Source organism: Peromyscus leucopus, chromosome 22 (genome assembly GCF_004664715.2).
Source record: "Peromyscus leucopus breed LL Stock chromosome 22, UCI_PerLeu_2.1, whole genome shotgun sequence".
NCBI classification, from domain to species: Eukaryota; Metazoa; Chordata; class Mammalia; order Rodentia; family Cricetidae; genus Peromyscus; species Peromyscus leucopus.
This window is the reverse complement of record NC_051081.1, coordinates 32,294,769-32,308,664: the sequence shown is the minus strand read 5'-3', so window position 1 is coordinate 32,308,664 and position 13,896 is coordinate 32,294,769.

Sequence of the window (13,896 nt, the reverse complement as noted above, 5' to 3'; positions counted from 1 at the left end):
TGAGCATCCCCCAGTCCCACCTTCAGAAACTTCCCAACCTCTATGTGTCTCCTCCCTGCAGTCCTTAGGCCTCCACCTACAGAAGCCAGGACAGAGTAGAGACTCACTGGGTCTTCTGTCTGGAGAAGCACCAGCAGAAACAGGGTACCACATCCTTAGCGAACTGTGGAAGACAAGGTTGTCTGGGCTTAGATGTGCTAGATGCTGACCCCAGCTCCAGGGACCTGCTGGTAATTCCAGTCAAATGCCATAATGCCTTAGCCTCAGTTTATACACATGGACATGAAACTGGGTGGCTGAACTTCACAGAGGATTCTGTAGTCACTGATAGAAAAGCACTGGAGAAATCTTTTCACTGATGAGCAAACAGAGCTTCTGAGAGCCCTCAAGATTGAGCCCAACCCTCATCCACAGCAATAGTCCCATGGTTAGGTCACAGAGTAGTCAGCCACTAAGTAGGTTTCTTGCAGAGTCTAGGGTTCACGTTCAGAACCAACTGGGTCCCAGATTGGCCTCTGGGACATAGGAAGAGGGTGGGACAAAGGCCTGAAAAAGTTGAGTGACCATCCTGATTCCCAGGGAGTCTTGTTTGACACAGGCTGGTCTCTCCCAATTCTAAGAACTCAGGGGGTTCCTTGGTGGGAGGATAAGGAGCCTGGCTTGCTATATCATAATTGCATCACTCCTTTGTTGGTAGTTAATTAGTTAATTACCGTGGGAGAGGCAGAACCAAGCAGAAATGCCAACTCCAGGCTGGAAACAGCATTTAAACTATGAGTAACTCTCATTAACTCTGATAACAGGCCTCCTCCACTGGGAGCAGGGTTCAGGAAGCTGAACCCTCCCAGAACACCCTAATTCCCAGAGTAGGCCCTGTTCCACAAGATTCAGTGTGGGGAAGAGATTGAGAGCCCCTAACTAAGTGAGTTTTGTCACCCACCCATGCATGACCTGAGCTAAAGGAAGATCAGCTTGCTTCGAGCTTCTGTGAAAAGCAGGTGTCTTTCGACTTCTGCCCTGGGTCATTTATAACTGACCCTGAAACATCTAGTAGGTTCCATCTGAGGTATTCAACCCTGAATAGTCAGTCTATTTTAAACTTCTTCAGGTGACTGTCAGAGAAGCTACTGGCCATAAGGAATCTGTGAGGCCATGAAGGGAACCATTTCTTTTGGCTTTGAAGTCATAGTTAACTGTAAAGGCAGTTCATGTCTTGAAATGTCTGTTCACAGGCACCCACATCTCCAATGGGGCTGGAGTTCTCCCCTCACACCTTCACAGCCCCTGCCTTGCTCAGCTGCCTCACCCAGAAGCCTTAATGATCGGTGACCAGATGATTTATCATCTAACCCAAGAGGCTTTGAAGGGTGAAAGGAGACAGAGCTATTAATCATGATACTGAGGCAAGAAACACAAACCATGACTCTCCTTGGCAAACTGGGTTGTGGGGTCACCTTTCTAAAGAGAAAGTCCAAACCACTTAAGGGTCCTTCCTGCCTGGATATTGCAGATGCTGCAGCCTCAGCTCTGGAGAGATTGCCTCTGCCCTCCACTTTCCAGGCCTCAGGTTTCCTTCACTCTCTGCCCATCAGCTCACCTCAGCACTTTTCTGTGTACTGTTCCCTCTGACTGGAACCTCTGCTGACCGCTTGTCCACTCCCACTCTACAACTAACTTCCATCTACCTCACAGCTTCCAACTTCTTCCAGCACTTCTTCCTGGAGGCATTTCCCAGCTCCCAAGTCTGAGTGGGGTGCCCCTCTTACTGCATCCATGCTCCATCACCAGTCTTTACCTTGGCACATATTCCCCCTTTGGGGGTTGCCAGCTTGAGGGTTCCATGAGCACAGCCACTCTGTTGGCCTTGACCACCTCGTCTTCCCAGAGTCTGGAGCCAGGCGGATGCATGCCAAATGAATGAGTCACCTGTTCAGACTTGTGCTCAACTCCATCCGCTCATTCTCATCAGCTGTATTTTCCTTGCACAGGTGGTGAGCTTCGTCTAACTTAAGAACTCATCCTATTCTCATTACAGATTTCAACATCAGGAACCAGCTGGGATGTCAGCACCCACTCCGTGTAAGTAATGGTAAATTCCACTTAAATTGATCCAGGCCTGAATGAAGATTATGGTAGGAAAATTGGCCCGGTAACTTTGATACAGAAACACTTAACTATGCCTGTCACTGAATGAATTCTTTAATTGCCTGAGAATGCAAAGAGAATGATCATGACACTCAAAACATTTCATGTTTTGAAATATCGTTGTCTTAAGAACAGTAGCGGCATCTTGGTGTTAGTCATAGTTTGGTGGTTGATTTCATGTATATTAACGTGTCTACTCTCACACTGGATGAAGGAAGTAAAGCAGAACCTCTTGCAAATGAACAATAGAGAAGGTTAAGTAAAGGACTTGCTCAAGCCTTAGGCCAGCATCTAGCAGAGCCTAAAATCACACATACAAGGTGTGACTGAGGCCTCCAGTGTCAAGGCTTTCTCTACAACAACCCATATCTACACAGAAGAGGGAACTGGTAGAGGGCTGGCTGCCTGAAATCACTGGCCATGGATTTCAAATGAAATATTGTTGATCTCTTGGATGATTAATTTTCACTGGGTTAAGGGGTAAAACCATATGTAAAAACAGTGTTTCTGGGTGTGTCCATGAAGGTGTTTCTAGAAAAGATCAGCATTTGGATCAGCAGATTGAGTGAAGAAGCCCTCACCAGTGTGGGTGGGCATCATCCAAGCCATTGGAGGTGTGACTACAATCATCCAAGACACTGGAGGAGTGACTACAATCACCCAAGCTACTGGAGGTGTGACTACAATCATCCAAGCCATTGGAGATGTGACTGCACTCATCCAAGACACTGGAGGTGTGACAACAATCATCCAAGCCATTGGAGGTGTGACTGCACTCATCCAAGACACTGGAGGTGTGACAACAATCATCCAAGCCATTGGAGGTGTGACTACAATCACCCAAGCCACTGGAGGTGTGATTACAATCACCCAAGCCACTGGAGGTGTGACTATAATCATCCAAGCCATTGGAGGAGTGACTACAATCACCCAAGCCACTGGAGGTGTAACTACAATCATCCAAGCCACTGGAGGTGTGACTACAATCATCCAATCCACTGGAGGTGTGACTACAACCATCCAAGCCATTGGAGGTGTGACTCCAATCACTCAAGACACTGGAGATGTAACTACAATTATCCAAGACACTGGAGGAGTGACTACAATCACTCAAGATACTGGAGGTGTGACTCCAATCACTCAAGACACTGGAGGTATGACTACACTCATCCAAGCCATTGGAGGTGTAACTAGAACGAGATGGCAGAACAAAGGAGACTTCCCTTTGCTTCAGTTGAGATGCTCTCATCTCCTCCCTGCAGGCTTAAAGCTCCTCAAACAGAATCATAGCACTAGCATCTCTGGATCTGCATCTCACACTCAGTAAGCAATGACTCAGCTTCCACACTCCTGTAAGACACCCCTTCCCCTATCTCAGCTAGGGTGTAAGATTGTAAGAACCAGAGAACCAGAGGGTATGCTGCAAGACAATCTGAGGCATGTCAGAAACTACACCCATGAAGTCTCACCTATGTGACTTTCTATACATGAGCTGAACAATAGACGTGCCAAAATGGATGAAGAGTTTGGGATTCAACCCTATACAAAGCACTACAGGTAACTAAGGAATGCAGAAAGTGGAGAAGTACCCAGGGAAGAGCACAGCAATTGCTCATCCAATACCAAATGGTCAGCCCTGAAAATCTACATCTAGTAACACAGTACAGACTGAGCTGGTTATATTTATGTATTTAGGAATATACATATATTCCCACATACATAATATATATTTAGAAATATACATATACTCCTAAATATATATATTCTGATATATTTATAAGTGTATATATAGGATATATATTTTAGAAGTATATCTCTATATATTTCTAAATACACACATATTGTGCATATATTAATTAATGAATGAAAAAAGACATCATAAATTTGAAAGAGGGCAAGGAGCGGTATATGGGCAGAAGGAAAGGGAAGGGGAATATGATGCAATCATACTATAATCTCAAAAAAATAAATAAATAATTAAAAAAGAATCCCCCCAATCCCTCTCTCATATGTGTTTATGTGGGTAAGTGAATTTATGAAAGTGGGTGCGTGTGCATGAGTTTGCATGCACTTGGGGAGGCCGGGGGACGATGTTGCGTGCCCTCTCCCATTGCCCTCCAATTTTATTTTTAGAGACAGGATGGATCTCTCCCTGAACCCAGAGTTCTTTGATTTGGTCAAGATGGCTGGCTAAGGAGCTCCAGGGATCTTTCGGTCTCTTCTTAGCCCAGCCCCAATGCTGAGGTTGTAGATGCACACCGCTCCTCCTGGCTTTTTATGTAGGAGCTGGGACTCTAAACCCAAGGCCTCATGCTTGCATGGCAAGTGTTTTTACCAAGCAAGCTATCTTCTCAACACCCCCATTTCTTTACATATATAATGTAAATACTATATATATAAAGTAGTTCTGACATATATGCATGCATATGCGCACACAACATCATATCTGTGCACATATACATTACATTGGTGCTATCTCTCGGGAGAGACAGCAGGCTTTACTTCGCCTCCTTGATTGTAACTCCTTCAGGATTAGGAGTTTATGACTTTCATGCATGTGTATTCTCTCTGCCTTTCACAGCCACATTCCCAGCATGCTATAAGTATGTTATGTAAGTACTGAGAAAAACTGTTTTTATGTTGCTGGGGCCATTACCAAGCTGTGGATGCAGTGAACACACAGTAAATGCCTACGATTCAGCCAGAGGCCAGCATTGGTTCCTTCTCCTGGGAAAAAAGGTATCTGGCAGACAGCTGTGCCTAGCACCTATGCTCCCCTTCCATGGAGAGAAACAGCAACAGCAAACGAGAGAAGAAAGAAAGCAAAGCCTAGGGCCCGAGCAGAAAGCACTTAGGACACCACCTTTCAGAGTACAGCAAGTGTCCTCACCCTGAGATCTCAGCTCCAGCCCCTCTCTGCTGTGGGGTCTTCTAGGGAGGGGAGGTCAGTGCTCTATGGGTACTCTATACTAGGTGTGAGAGGACTCTCGGAAGCTGTGACTTGAGGATACAGAAATGTCAACTGTCTCAGATCGTGGGGGTCTAAATGGCACCAGACCTGCTAATAGCTCAGCTACCTAAGACATGTCCCTTCCCCTAATCAGTGCTGTGTGCTGAGGTCACATGATCTTGGCTCCCTCCGGTGAAGGGGTTGGTCTGGCAGCACACAAACCAGCTCTGGGTTGCAACCTGAGGTTGATTTGGAGAAAGAGAAAAGAATGTCACCAACCTGAGCCGTGAACATACCTGAGCGCCCACTGCCCTCATTTTTTCAATGCTGGGACTCACGAAGGGTAAACCTTCATCTGGAAGGCAGCCACATCCAGCAACAAGACAAAACCATTAGAAGGGGACCACAGGAAATCAGCATGCAGATGTCAATAGCTTAGAGGATGGCGAAGGATTGTGGGATAAGACAGATGAAACACAGAAGGGTGGACTCATGGAGATGACAGATCTATGTGGATAACTTGTTGGGGTGACTGCTGTTGAGGTACTAATGCTGACAGAGCCGGGCTCTCTGCTTATACAGGGTTTCTCTCACTGTGAGTCTTTGGGGGCAGCTTCTATGAGTCCTCATCTTTAGATCTATGTCTTGATCCCCAAGCGGGTAAGTGCCTGGTAAAGAAAGGAATGAATGAATCAGTCAATCAATAAATCAATGAACAAATGAATGTCACAAGTGCCCATGGGACAGCAGCCCTAGAGCTCCACAGAGCCTCTTACTAGCTAGGAACTCAGGGCAAGGAGCTGAAATCTAGGGTAATGGCAGTACTTACTTCACAAAGCCTTGTCAGAGTTAAACAAGATCAGGCATCTAAAGTGTGCAATAAATACTCGCTGTTTCTAGGACGGCTATTTTAACAATGCAGAACCAAGGGGGAGTTCAATTAGATGAACCTGAAGAATGGCTCACAGTGTAGCGAGGCGTTTAGGCTGTGGTACATTGTATCTATGTCCCTTATCACCCCATTTTCTTCTCCCTTCTTGACATAATGTCTTCAATGCACCAATCCTCTTCATTTGAAGCTCAAGGCCCATTTCTAGACTGTCCTGTCCTATAAATCCTGATTTAGAGATCACTTAGGCAGTAAGCATGCCTATTCTTTCCCCTTCTGTTGATAGGTGTATTTCAGACTCCATGGCATCTAGGATGAGCAGAGCACCTGGAGCCGTACAGGGATAATGACAGCCATGCCATGTACAGGCTCCCCAGGGCCATTTTGAATAGAGCCACAAGACAGGTCAGCTATGATCGCCCTTCCATTCCTGAACACCTTTGCTCCTTGCTTGGACAAGGCAAGAGGAGGAGGCATCAAAGCAGGTAGGCAGGCTGTGAATGCCTGATTCATAGCTGGTGTCAGGCCTCCCAAGAAAGGTGAGCTCTACATGGGGAAGGCTGGATATTTACTAGACACCTGTCACACATGCCATGTGACAAGGACTAACTAGGCTTGACATTTGGGGTAAAGCGGGGCTAAGAAGTGACCCGATGATTGTGGCCTCCCTTTGACATTTTCCCTACCCTGTCCTTCCACTTACTAGGAAAGCTACGATTCTTCCCAGATTGTCCCTCCCTCCTTATAGAAGCCAAGTTGTTGGGTTGGTGGTGGCCTCGGGGGACCTGGGATGTGATCCAGGCAGTGTCCCTCAGGACTATTTTTCTCATGTGACATGGAAGGGCATCCATGACCTCCCGAAGCCCTTACAATACACAGTGTACCTGTGGCTATGGTCACTCTCCTAACTTCTCTGTCTTGCCACTGCCTGGTTGTTGGTTGTTGGGTTTTTTTTGTTTTGTTTTGTTTTTGTTTTTTGTTTTTTCTTCAGGTTTCCCTGATTCTCAGACCTATGGCTGGTTGAGGACCCAGCCTTGACCTGTACCCTCAGACTTCCTGGTCTCAGGAGGACAACACCAGGACTCTAAGTTCTTGCTTGCTGGAGTTTCCTTACAAATGTTTTCTTTTCCACCTCCTGATCCTCTGAGGGTGATTTCAGCCCCTCCCCCAGGGGACCCCATCTCCATGTTAAGCTCTTATTCCTACCTGATTCCTGGGAGAGCCAACTACATTCTGAATATGCTACCTTAGCATACCTGATGGCCGTATATATTCCCTGATGACCTGGAGATGTCATGTTAAAAGAATCCCCGGGCTGTGTGAATCAGTACAGAGACTATATATGGCAAGGTTTTGTGGCGATTTGAAAGATCTCCATGGGCCATGGCTTGTACTCAAACTCATATCCTTGTGGAACAGCTCAAGGTTGCCTGTGGTTGTCTGTGGTACCGGCCTGTAGGGCATCTCAGCTGTGTGTCCTCTGTATCACTTTGCTTGTTAGGTTGGTGCTACTCACATTCAGGATGGGCCTCCTCTCCTCAGTAACACCCTCACAGACATACCCAGAGCTGTGTCTCCTAGGTGATTCTATATCCTGTCAAGTTAATAATGAAGATTAGCCATCATGTCCGACAAGCAATGAGTGAGAACTTGTGTTCGGAGAATCAAATGGGCTCTTCAGGAAAACAACAGTACCATAAGACATAGACGTCTACAGGCTTTGCAACGGATCTCAACCTGTAGGTAGCGATCCCTTTGGGGGGGGTCACATGTCAGATATTTACATTGTGATTCATAATAGTAGCAAAATTACAATTATGAAATAGTCACAAGGTAATTTTGTGGTTGGGGGGATCATCACAACATGAGGAACTGTATTAAAGGGTCACAGTATTAGGAAGGGTGAGAACCACTGGGCTAAGACTGAAGTACATATGAATTTGAATACATGGTCACATAGAAAACTCCTAAGCAGACAGACTTTAACAATGAGGCAAGATCAAAGTGAGAGGGGAGCTGTTGCTACTAGGAGTTAGACAAAAAATGAGGCAAGAGAGAGTCCGAGCATTTGCTAGGACTGTTGAGGAGGATGATAGGTATGGACATTCTTATTTGAAGACAGAGGATCTTCCAATATTATGCAGATCTTCCAGGTTTAAAAATATTTGGGGAGCAGAGGCTGGGCGGATGGTTCAGTGGGTAAGAGCATTTGTTCTGCAAGGAGGAGAACCTGAGTTTGAAGCCTTGGCACCATGTAAAAGGCCAGGCATGGCTAACTCCAGCACTGTGGGGTGGAGACAGGTGGTTCCTGAGAGCTCATTGGACAATCAGTCTAGCCAAACATTGACAAGTGCATGGTTCAGTGAGAGACCTTGTCTCAAGGCAATTAGACATAGAGTAATAAAGGAAGATGCCCAGTGTCCTGTTCTGTCCTCCTCATGGGTGTTCATGCATGTATGCATGCACAATAACAACAACAACAACAACACACACACACACACACACACACACACACACACACACACACATGATTTTCCTATCAACTACACTTTTAAGGAAGGTCAAGAAAATTAATCCTGTTTGCAAACATGAAACTAAAACAAGTTAAAAAATAATATCCTTTATAAATAGTATGTTCATGGCTGAATGAGTCCATATAACTATAACTATAACTATAACTATAACTATATATTAATGAAACACTTACATAGATACATGGTTTAAAATATAAGTTAAGTTCTGGCTGGGGTTATGGCTCAGTTGGTAGAATGCTTTCCTAACATGCACAGAGCCCTAGATTCAACCCAAAAACCACATAAAACTGGGTGTGATAGTGCACATCTATACTCTTGGCACTCAGGAGAAAGATCAGAAGTTCAAGGTCATCCTGATCTACTTGGGTAGTTTGAGGTCAGCCTGGGTTCATAAGACTTTTGTTTTGTTTTGTTTTGTTTTGTTTTGTTTTTTAGAAAATTCTGTCACAACACAATTGGGTTAGGAGGGAAAGGAAATGTATGTTGTTGTATTATTTTATTTTAAGATGTGTCACATTTGTTTATGCTGTGGAACATTTGTTTAATGATGTAAAGATGTTTAATGATGCAAATATGTGTTGCATTCTTTTATGTTGCATTTGTTTAACTCTGTGAAGCTGTGTTACTGTGACTGTCTAAAACACAGGATGGTCTAATAAAGAGCTGAATGGCCAATAGCAGGGCAGGAGAAAGGATAGGCGGGGCTGGCAGGCAGAAAGAATAAATAGAAGGAGAAATCTGGGAGGAAGAGAAGAAAGAGCAAGAGAACAAGGAGAGAAAGAAGTCAGGAGCCAGCCACCCAGCCACACAGCCAGCCATGGAGTAAGAGTGAAAGTAAGATACACAGAAGTAAGAAAAGGAAAAAGCCCAGAGGCAAAGGTAGACAGGGACAATTTAAAAAAAGCTGGCAAGAAACAAGCCAAGCTAAGGTCGGGATTTATAATTAAGAATAAGCCTCCATTTGTGAGTTATTTGGGAGCTGCGTGGCAGGGCCCCCAAAAGAGCAAAAACAACAGCAGTATGCGGCTTACAGCTACCCATCTAGTGAGTGAAGGAGCCATGACTAGGCTCCTATCTGATGATGCTCCAGGTTGGAGCTCTGAAGTGAGGCCCATGAGGAAGCAGAGGCCAATACTCATGCACTTTGGTAGCCTGGCAAGAATGAGGAAAGGAGGAGATGGAGCCAGCAGGAGCAAGGACCTCAGGGGAGCAAAATTCCAATCTGCTGCATGCCAGATGGCCTTGGCCTGAGGGAGGAGGAAGGGGGCTGCCAGGCTTGGGGTATGTAGCCTCCTAGTGAGGGGCTCCCTAGAGGGAACTGGACTTCACAAGTCACCACGAACACAGACAGGAGCTTCTCCTTCAGGATGTTGCATCTATATGGCTGTCTGGTTTCCTTTCAGGGGGGACCAACAAGGTGTGTGAACAGATTTGTGCAAAAAGGGCAGAGACCGTGGGAAACGCGGGCTTTTTCCTCAAGGGAGACGAGGCAACCATGCAGACTTGCTTGCTTTCTTTGGTTTCCTGGAAGCCATTGCTGAGCCAAGAGTCAAGGATAGCCCGGGAATGGTGGGCTCCTTTGTGAGGGCAGATGGCATTGGGGTGTCTTCATTTTTCTCCCCATTACAAAAGATGCCAGGCATCATCCAATAGCTAAGGTAGTCAGTTCACCTTTTCAAAGCAGAACCAGGGCAGTGGTACACTCCTTTGTGTTGCTTGGCTCCCTAATTGATATAGAGGGATACGTGTGCCCTTCTGTAGTTAGTGTAGACATCGATTTTCTTTTGTAGTGGAGTTTAATAATCCCAGCCTTATTAACATTGGTGCCAGGGGTCTGCTTCTCCAGGGTAAAGTGAACTGCTGGTAGCAGCCTCGTGACACAATTACTTCAAATTTCTTCCTTTGCATATACTTGGTGGCAAGTTACTTAACTTCTCTGAATCTCCGTTTCTTTTCTTCCTTCTTTTTTTTTTTTTAAAAATATCTATTTCTATAATAAGAGGGCACTGGGCTAGATCAAATCCCAGATGCTCTGCCTACAATCTCTATTCCAGTTTTTGACATTCAGTGCGATGAACACAGTATCAAAAGGCTGGTGACCCAGTGATCTTACTAGATGGTGGCCATAAACTCATTGGGCACAAATAGTGTATACGACAGCATATTAAAGACTTTTTTATTTTATTTTTTTATGAATGTGCTCATGGAGGCCAGAGGATGACCTCAATTATAATTCTTCCATCTATCTTGCTGGTGGCTTGTTTTTGTGTTTTAGACAAGGTCTTTCACTGTTCTGGAATTCGCCAAGTAGGTTAGGCTGGCCGACTAGTAAGCCTCAGGAATCTGCCTGTCCCTGGCTTCCTCAGCCCAGGGATTACAAGTGTGTACCACCTCACCCAGCTTTTAAAATGTGTGTCCTGGGGATCAAACTCAGGTCCTCAGGCTTGCAAAGCATCGCCCAGCCCCATATTTTACAGACTTTTTGAATACATCAAAAAAGCCCCCTCCCTGGGGCTTTTATGGTCTGTTTAAGAAAGGGCATTGTTGTACAAACACTTGAGGATAGTTTTCCATGAGAAAAATGTGGATTAATCAATATATTTTGGGGCTCTTTGGCAACAAAGGTCTTTGCTACCTTACATGAATAGGAGAGATAAAGTTACTAGTAAATAGATGTGAATGGTGACATTAGACAACTATATAATTAACTATATATGGATTTCAGCAGTTAAGTATATTAGTTTACTTTGCACATAATATAGAAACACTGAGCCCAGAGGGTGCTTAGCACTCTTAGTGCTTAGCAAGAAACATTATTTTTCTATCTTTAAAGCAAATTTTAGGCAACTTCTTTATTCACACATTGCCTACGGTAACATTAAAAGCCACAATTTAGGGACTCAGTGGGGAAAGTGCTTATACCAGCATGGGGACCCGAGTTCAGATCCCATGTAATAGCTGAGCACAGCCACGCATGTCTAAAATCAAACCCAACACTGAGATAATTTGGGAGAGACAAATGGATTCCAGAAATCTGCCAGCCAGACAGACTAACTGGTGTGGTGAGGTCCAGATTCAGTGAGAGACTGTCTGAAAAAAAAATAAAATGAATAGTGACAGAGGAGGAATTAGGATGTTAGTCTCTGGCTCCCATATGCACATGCATGGATGCATGCATCTGTGCAAACATATGCATGTGAAGAGAGAGAGAGAGGGAGAGAGAGAGAGAGAGAGAGAGAGAGAGAAGGGAGGGAAAGAAGGAAGGAAAGAGGGAGGGGAAGTGAGAGAGATCTTGATTTAGAGAAATAAGTACCAGCTATAACTGCCGTGGCCACCAACACATAGATGTCATGAATCTGACCAAAGGCTAAAAGCTCAGTTACAGCTGCCCCTGGGAATAAACCACCCACTTCTCTGAGAAGCCTCAGGCTCAGGACTTTGCCAATGCTGCCTGGAGTCAGCACCTCAGGGTCTATCTGCCTCTGCATCCTGGAACTGCCAGCCCTCAGCCAAGAAAGCCATTTCTGAGCCCACCTCGGTGAATGGGCAGAACGCCTTTGGTTAACCCTTCCCAATGGCCTGGTCTCAGCAGCTGCTCCAAGGACAGGGAAGGGGCCACAGCAGCAGGACTCCCTGGAAGTGTGTTTTCAGTCTTGCTTCTCTACCCCTGTGTGCTTCTATATTCGTCCCTGGGCAACCTCAGTCGAGGTACCTACTACTTTTACAACCACATCTGGTACAAAACATGCAGTTATGAAATCTCAGCTTCCACCAGAAGCAGCTATCATCTGGGGCAGTGCAGAAATAACACACCTATTTAAAGATGGGCACATGGCAAGGGTACATGCTGAGGCTCCCCAGAAACTATGTTCAGCTAGCATGCCACTCACTTCAAATGTCTTTTCCATACTTTCTTCCTCATTTAAATAAGTGAAATATAAATTATGTCTATTTCAAGTTATCTTACTAACATTCTAAAAGGTTTCTTTCTTGGTCTCCCATTGGGTTTAAGACTAAAAATGTAAGCTTTCTCCATATATACAAGTTCACATTTTATTTTTTTTAAAAAGACCTTTTTTTTTTTTATAGAAAGAATCAAGTGAAAATGGACTTCACTTCTTTCCCAAATGAGAACTGCTTTATTTTCTTTTGATGTTTTCAAAACCAAGTGTATGCTTGGTGAAGGAAATATATACACACATACACAGAACACACACATTTGTTTCTTAGTTTTAGTATCATATTATAGTCTATTGGGAATTTGGTTTTTGAAACCTAAAACCTAAGTTCCAGCTGGAGAGGCTGACTTGAACTGGGACCTGGGAAGCAATTCTGACTTAAAAACTCCCAGAGTAGCCTGCAGCTAGTCTCAGGAAGCACTGACTTATAGAAAGGCATGAGAAGGGTATGAACATCACCCACACACTGTCCTGTCCTTCGGAGTTCCTCTTGGTTTTTAGTGACACTAATATAAGAAGTCATCAGTGTGAGTCTTGGGGACCTGGTAAAAGAGAGGAGACCATGGAACCCACATGTGTCAAGAAGCACCAGTTTAGGTCATCCGGGTTTCTAGTTGTCTGAGTTAGGGTTTCTATTGCTATGAAGAGACACCATGACTGTGGCAACTCTTAAAAAGGAAACATTAATTGGGGCTGGCTTACAGTTCAGAGGTAAAGGCCATTATCATCATGGCAAGGCATGGCAGCCTACAGGCAGACATGGTGCTGGAGAAGAAGCTGAGATTCCTACATCTTTGATCCGCAGGCAACAGGAAGGGAACTGAGACACTGGGTGTGGCTTGAGCACATATGAGATCCCAAAGCTTGCTTCCACAGTGACACATTTCCTCCAAGGCCATACCTACTCCAACAAAGCCACACCTCCTAATAGTGCCACTCCCTATGAGCTTATGGGGGCCAATGACATTCAGACCACCATATCAGTCCCAGAAGAGAACACCATCGCACTGTCCTCCTTCAGGAACAAGGAACAATGATATGTGTGGTACTACCTGTCCCTGCTTCCTACAGCCCTAGGGAGGTCATTAAAGCAAACATCCAGGCAGCAGGCAGACTCTATAAGTCAAGATTCCAGAGTAACAAAATGGAGTGTGTGGTGATGGAAACAGAAATGTGGGAAATTCTGAGGATGCTACAGACCACCTGTTCTTCTTCCTCAGCACTCTCCCAACATCAAACCCAGAGTCTCTTCTGCTTTGAGAATACTGACCATCCCAAGGCAAGGACAATGATTGGAAGGTCCAGAAAGGCAGAGACAAGAGCTTAAGCATCAGAGGGCAAGGGATGGGGTTGAAAATGAGCTGGGAAAAGGAATAAGGTAAATTATCCCTCTTACCTCTGTACTCCCCAGGGTGCCAG